This window comes from Andrographis paniculata, unplaced genomic scaffold (genome assembly GCF_009805555.1).
Source record: "Andrographis paniculata isolate CXL003 unplaced genomic scaffold, ASM980555v1 Contig71END, whole genome shotgun sequence".
NCBI lineage: Eukaryota > Viridiplantae > Streptophyta > Magnoliopsida > Lamiales > Acanthaceae > Andrographis > Andrographis paniculata.
This window is the reverse complement of record NW_026137608.1, coordinates 4,336,062-4,343,672: the sequence shown is the minus strand read 5'-3', so window position 1 is coordinate 4,343,672 and position 7,611 is coordinate 4,336,062.

Here is a 7,611-nt window from a genome sequence, read left to right as displayed (position 1 = left end):
GGTTGATAACTTCAAATTTTAGCATATCTATCTTTTACAAAATATATTTATTATTTGTAATTTTATGTAAAAAATGATCATAATATCTAATAATCTATGATATGCATTATCATTATAGTTTATTTGAAATTATTCGAGTTCCCAAAGATGATATTTACAATAAAAACCCTTTAAAAAGCAAAATTTGACCTTAAAGCACCTAAAAAAGCTACAAACATCCACTGGAATAAACATGAAGCGAGATTTTCTATCAGACCGTTTGTTTACACCCAACTAGTACTGGTTAATGAACTTCTTCCGTTGAAGTGAGATGGATGCGGTTTGAAGTGATTTCCAACCTTTGGAGCAACATTCTCGATGGAGTTAGCATTCTTCTCAAATTCGCAATGAAGATGATCGCAGCCCCGGGTGAAGCCTTTACCTCCAAGGTACTTATCTTACAATCTGTGCAACTAGTCAAAAGATTTGTCCTAAAAGCGATGATCGAGATGGATGGTTGCACTGAAAATGGAATTGCCTATAAATACCAACATGATTTTTATTATTTTATCATCGAGTGTTTATTCCATTCTACAATTCATTACTTGTATTCGGAGGTCAAATTGTATAAAGCTCTTTTCAGTAGTTTGGAGTGGCGGTCAGGGATATTATGGAGGATCGCTGTCCCTGACCTCCTAAGGCCGCTGCCGAAATCTATTTCTGGTGAAGTTTTAATGTTTTCCTCTTAGATTAGATGTAGAGTAATCTTTATTGATTTTAGTATAAATAATATATCATAAATGTCTATTTATTTGATCTATTCACTTAACCCATATTCACACTCGTTTAAGTTCGACTGTTGAAAAAAATTGTGAAGAACAATTAGAGATTGAATATCCATATTTTTTGACGCTTCAAAAGTATTGTCTAGATGGTTCGTAGCAAAAGCAAAATGGTAGCGATAGCAGCCTCATCAACTTTGTGATTTAATTCAATCTAGACTAAAGAGAGTTAATACATTGATAGACAACAAGTGAAACAAGTAATAATAATTAACTACACATAGATGTTTGTTTACTACGCCATAGACAATGGCTTTACTTTCTCATAGCATTCTTAGCTGTGAATCCGAGGATTCATTTTAATCTCTATGGTCAAGTACCAACAAAATTAACCATCTCCCTTAAATAAACAAGTATGATCACTCTTGCACCTACAAACATCACATTGTTGTAAGTATAAACTTGCTAACTCCTATATTCAGAACACTCACGTCGCACTACTTCTACCTCTTTCAACACATAAGGAGTTCGTTCACTCACCACTTCTATCATCTTCTTCGTATGAAATATATTCATTTACAAACGCTAATACTTTATTCATTGAATATGTTAGAATATAAAACTGAAATTCTCTTTTTCAATCATAAGAATTCGTAGATATTTATAGTGATGCACAAATCATTTAAATAATGCAAGAATCTTACAAATCTCTTAAATAAGATAACTATCATAAATATAATATATATTTTTTAAATATATTTTAACATCTCTCTTCAAATTCAAGATATCAAACTTGATTTTGTCAGAAGTGACCGAAAAAAATGTAGCCGAGATCTTCCACAAACGAACTTGAATTTGCCATTGACTAAAAGTGGTGTAGCCGTCCACTGGATTAGAGTCTGAATTTTTTCTCAACACCGTTAGAGTTGAAAATAGGACTCACTCGTTCACAATGGAACTAGAGTCAGAAACAGGACTCACTCGTTCACAAAAGAGATAGAGTCGGAAACATGAATCACTCACTCTCAATAGAGTTAGAGTCGAAAACAAGACTCTCAACGATGTTGAAAGTAGAACTCTGTCAGTAGACATCGAAATAGTAGAGATGGAGATGACATGAAAATGACAACACGATTGTGGATAAAAGCAAATACATCAATAAAATATATACAAAATGTTAGAATATGAAACTGAAATTCTCTATTTCAATCATCAAAATACGTACATATTTATAGTGATATACAAATCGTATAAATAAGACAAGAATCCAACGAAATTTATGATAAGATAACTAACATAAATATAATATATTGCTTTTAAATATATTTTAACACCCCTCATTAAACTCAAGATATGATTGAACAAACTTGAGTTTGTCAGAAGTGACCGAAAAGAATATAGCCGAGATCTTCCACGTACGAATTTGAATTCGCCAAAATTGACTGAAAGTGGTGTAGCCGTCCACTGAGTTAGAAGCAGAACTCTCAAGACCGTTAGAGTTGGAAACATGACTCGCTCGTTCACAACGGAACTAGAGTCGAAAACAGGACTCGCTCACTATATAAAGCTAGAGTCAGAAACAGGGCTCGCTCGCTCACAACAGAAGTAGAGTCGGAAATAGGACTCCCTCGCTCTTAATAGAATTAGAGTCGAAAATAGAACTCTCGACGGCGTTATAGCCAAAAGTAAACTCTATCAGTAGAGTTGTAGAGACGGAGACGAGATGGAAATAATGGCATGACCGAATAATATTTTATTACTTCATCTAAATAATATTTTAACACGGGATATAACATGTCATAAATGTATCCGGAGAGAATTTGGCTCTAATACGATAGAATATGAAACTGAAATTCCCCTTTTCAATCACAAGAATTCGTACATATTTATAATGACGCACAAATGACAAATCATCTGAATAATACAAAAATCCTATGAATCTCTTAAATAAAATAACTATCATAAATATAATATATATTTTCTAAATATATTTTAACAGAATCATTTAATTCCTACCACGTTATAAATATACGATCTTATTGTCATAGTCACCTTTAGTGCACTTATTACTTCACATAATTTCTATCACATTCATAACATGCTTTTGCTGCTTTATAAAACAATTACACGAAGCACTCACTTCCTTAGGTTTTTCTTTTATCTCTCTTTATTAAATAACAATAGTAGACTTTAAGTTACAAAATTAGATTTAATTATCACTTTCGCTTTAGATTTTTGCCGACTCAAACTTTTAATTCTTTGAGTTATTTCTTAACTTAAAATCCTTGGGCTTCGACCTAAAAATCACCAATAAAAAAAGTGCAAAGCTATTATTTTGATATAACAGAGGTAGACTACAATTCATTTTATAAAATATCTCACCCCTAAAATTTCATTTTACTAAATATCTTACCCTTCCAATAGCCAAATGCGCAAATAATTACTATCTTTTCATACTACCTCCCTCGAGTTATCAAATTTAAGGATCATTTTTCGAAGATTTTAACCTTAAGATTTATTCTTTAGAATTAGTTCGAGATTCATGAGCTTTTAAGCTTTATTCTTTCTCTATTCTTATTTTTAATTTACTAAGCTTTTGGTTGGACATTGCTCAATGTGCAGCGAAGTGTGTTTGTTTGGAGGATTCTCTAAGATTTTCATTATTCATTAATTTTTTTTTAAAAAAATATATGTAATCAAACATCTATTTTTCACTTTTTATATTATATTAAAAATTAATTTTATATTCAAAACAGCATATCAACACCTATTTATATCACATTATATAACTATTTCATTTCAAATTTTTACGATTCAAATCCCAACTCAAAATCCAAACCCCCAAACAAACACACTAATGACAAAGAACCAAGTTTTACTCCATCATCCCAAACTCAGAGACGTCTCTTTAAAAAAATCACGGCGAATCAAAGATATGTTGCCAACAACACTTCATCCACCTCAAATGGATCGTTTGGGAATCCATCAAATGCTGCCATTAACGCGAAACTTATTCAAGCTCTTATGGCTATCTAGGCAGGTACGATCAGTGACAGATCTGCGTTGGGGCTTGGGGGTCAACTGACCCTCCAAGCCCTTCCCATTTTTTTTTTTTTTAAGTGTAATTTTTTATTTAGTAATCAAATTTGCCCTCCCAATTTGAGATTAATATTCTACATAAACCTAAGATGACATCAAATTGGTATAAATGAATCGATGATAAAGTTTTTATATTATTTTATGTACACACAGAAACAGACGTTCAAATAAAAAATAGGCTCGAAATAAGTTGAAACTAAAAATAAACAATAAAGAAATGAAATAAATAAACATAAAAATTTTGCCCTCCGGAGCGCAAAGTTGGTTCCGTCACTGGTTGGTTCCGTCACTGGTACGATCGAGTGATATGCTGTAGCATATTCTCATTGTCAAGCAAACCCCTAATTCAGCAAGCTCAATTGATCAATGAGAAAGCCATATCTCCTGTCCAAACTACTTCTACCACCAACATTCCACCACCTATTTATTTTTTAACAAGATTATTTATTATTTATAAATTATAAAAATAATTTTTTAATTATAATATTTTTTTTAATTATAAAAATTGAGGAATTGTCGATAATAGACTCGCACTATTCTCATATATGTGTATATATATATACATGCTTTAGTTGTTGTATATGTTTATAAAAGAAATAACACATATCCGACAACACATATTAATATACTTTCTCTCTGTCCCGGCTAATTTATTCCATTTAGATTAGACATGAAATTTTAGGTATTATGTAATTAGTGAGTAATTAAAAAATGCATTAGTAAAAATAATTATAATTTAATAAAAAAAATTTTAGATTAAAATTAAAATGACTAAATAGTTTAATTAAAATAAAAAATTCCTATAATTTATAAATTTAAAATGTTAAAGTGTATAATTCTATTTCCAAAAGAGGAAATGACAAATTATATGGGACAAACGAAAATAGAAATAGTTGACAAATTAAGTGAGATGAAGAGAGTAATATATAACACATATTTTGATAGCACATTATATAATTATATGCACACATATATTTTAGTTTCAGTACAATAAACAAATTATACAACACAATATAGCATATAATTCACACAATAAATATTAATCCAATATATATACCAATAGCGCAAATAGAGGATCTTCTAGGATATGCTTGATTTTTATTTGAGTTTCACATTTTATGATATCTGAAGTTTGGTTAGTGTCAGGTCAACTTTCATATATGAATAAATCCATATAAGATTATTTGAAATTGAATATATTATTATTGTTAATAATGTATATATTTATTTTCAAAAATTCTACAATTATGCGGGACATGCGTTCATAGATGTAATATTTAAAATATAAAAGTAATTTTAATTTTTTATAAAAAATATCTGTATTTTATTGAATATTTTTATGAATAATAAAATTAAGAGTAAAAAAGCTAGTGCTGCACACAAGTATCTTGAAGAAAAATCTCCAATTTATTTTATTTTTTGCTTACGTGCTGAGATCTTCGAAGAAACATTACATTTATTATTATTGTTGTTATTATTATTATTATTTCCCAACGTCGCAGCTGTCCTAATTAAGAGGCAATAAATAACATTATCTTCTTCGTTGCCCCTACCATGGTCATACTGCCGTTTATATCCGTCCTACATCTCATATCATCTCAAATTTTTTCCGAGTTCAGGAGCATACCAACAGTCAAATTTCCTGACTTTTATCTGCACCATCCCGCTCCCCTTTATAGTTAGAACCCCATCATCATCTAACTTCACTATTACATTCCATTCCTTAAAAGAAGTGAGTAGATCACGAGAGAACGACATATGATGAGAATCACCGGTATCCATAATCCAAGAATCAGCAGTACTAACACTACACGCTGTCAGAACTTCACCAAGGTCCCATCATCAGAGCTGTCTTGTACCACAGCAGCACTGTTGGCACTGTTACTAAAATCAACTTTTGTATTTCCCTTCGTCTGTGGACAATCCTTTTTAATGTGCCCCTTCTCCTTTCAAAGATAACACTAAACTTTGCTAGAGGATTTTGATTTTGAACGCGACCTCCCATTCCCGTTTCCCCTCTCCTGTGGTCTTCCCTTACCTGCAAACAGACCTGAACCAGAACCTCTTCCAGAGAAACCTTTCTTTTTAATTTTTTTGGACATAAGGGCATCTTTGACATCATTAATAAAAGTTGTAGTTCTTCCATATAGCATAGTATCTACAAAATTCTCATATAAACCAGGTAGTGAACATAGTAAAATTAGGGCTTGATCTTCATAATCTATTTTAACCTCAACCCCTTGAAGATCAAGAATAATACGGTTAAAGGTACCAAGATGATCTTTTACCTGAGTATTTTGTATTTTTAGACATCTGGAGGGTGTAAAGACGTTGCTTTTGATATAGCTTGATCGTGAGAGAGTTTTTCTAGTACTGCTCACACAATTTGTTCCACCATATCAGTAACTGACAACAAGATTGCGGAATGAGCCATTGCCAAAATTTCCTTATTCATCTCCTCATTCGTGTCTTTAGGAAACTTGTCTTCTCCCTCGAACGCAACCACACATCCTTGTTTAATCAGAAGTGCCCTCATCTTGACCTTCAAGAGCGTGAAGTCATTCGACCCATTAAACTTTTCCAGATCAAAGTTATACGAGAACATCTTTAATCAATCAAATATGGCTCTGATACCACTTGTTATGAGAAAACGAGAAATATAGCAAAAAAAAACACAGAGGTTTTACGTGGTTTGGTGACGGTGTGTCAACCTACGTCCACGGGCAGGAACCGGAGAGATTTTATTATATTGATTCAGAGAGTTACAATCATGTCATACGACTAGGAACCATAGCTATCTATTTATAAGCATCCCAAAACACCCTAAACCCTAAGCCTATTTCTTATTAATTAAGATAAGCCCAAAATGAACCCTGCCAATTGAAACAACCTTTGCGCTTTGGTTTCAGGTCCGGTAGACCGCTAAATCTAAGTCACGTTTCAACATTATTTTTACACATATTTTACTAAGGGGTGAAACATACACGACTATAAATAAGTTTATATATCCCAAAAATATTTTATTTATATATTAACTATGTTACTGGTTAGAAATTTTGGGGGAAAATAATGAGATTATCTTATTGATCATCAACATAAGGGGCCTATATATAGGCTATACAAAACAGACTCGATAGACTCAGTAATCTAATATATGGATAAGACCAATCTAAAAATAAATCTACTAAATCTAAAATCGAATATAAAAAAATATCTCAACATCCCCTCAAACTCAAGTGGTATAACAAAAACCAACTTGAGTTTGACAAGAAAGTTGAAAACAGACGAAAAAAAAAACGTAAATAAAAATAATAGTTGACTCTCCACCGGAGCCGAAAACGAGATGACTCCACTGGAGCTGAAAATCACATGACTCCACTGGAGCCGAAAATCACATGACTTCACCGGAGCTGAAAACGAGATGCCATAAAACGAGATGACTCCACCGGAGCAAAAAACGACATGACTCAACTGGAGCCGAAAACGAGATGACTTCACCGAAGCAAAAAATGAGATGACTCCACCGAAGCCGAAAACGAGATGACTTCCCACCATAGCTGAAAAGAAGATGAATTTCCACATGAGCCGAAACGAGATAACTCCACCGGTGCTGAATACGAGATGACTCCACCAGAGCCGAAAACGAGATGACTCTCCATCGGAGCCGAAAACAAGATGAATCTCTACCGGAGTCGAAAACAAGATGACTCTCCACCGGAGCCGAAAACGAGATGACTCAGTAATCTAATAT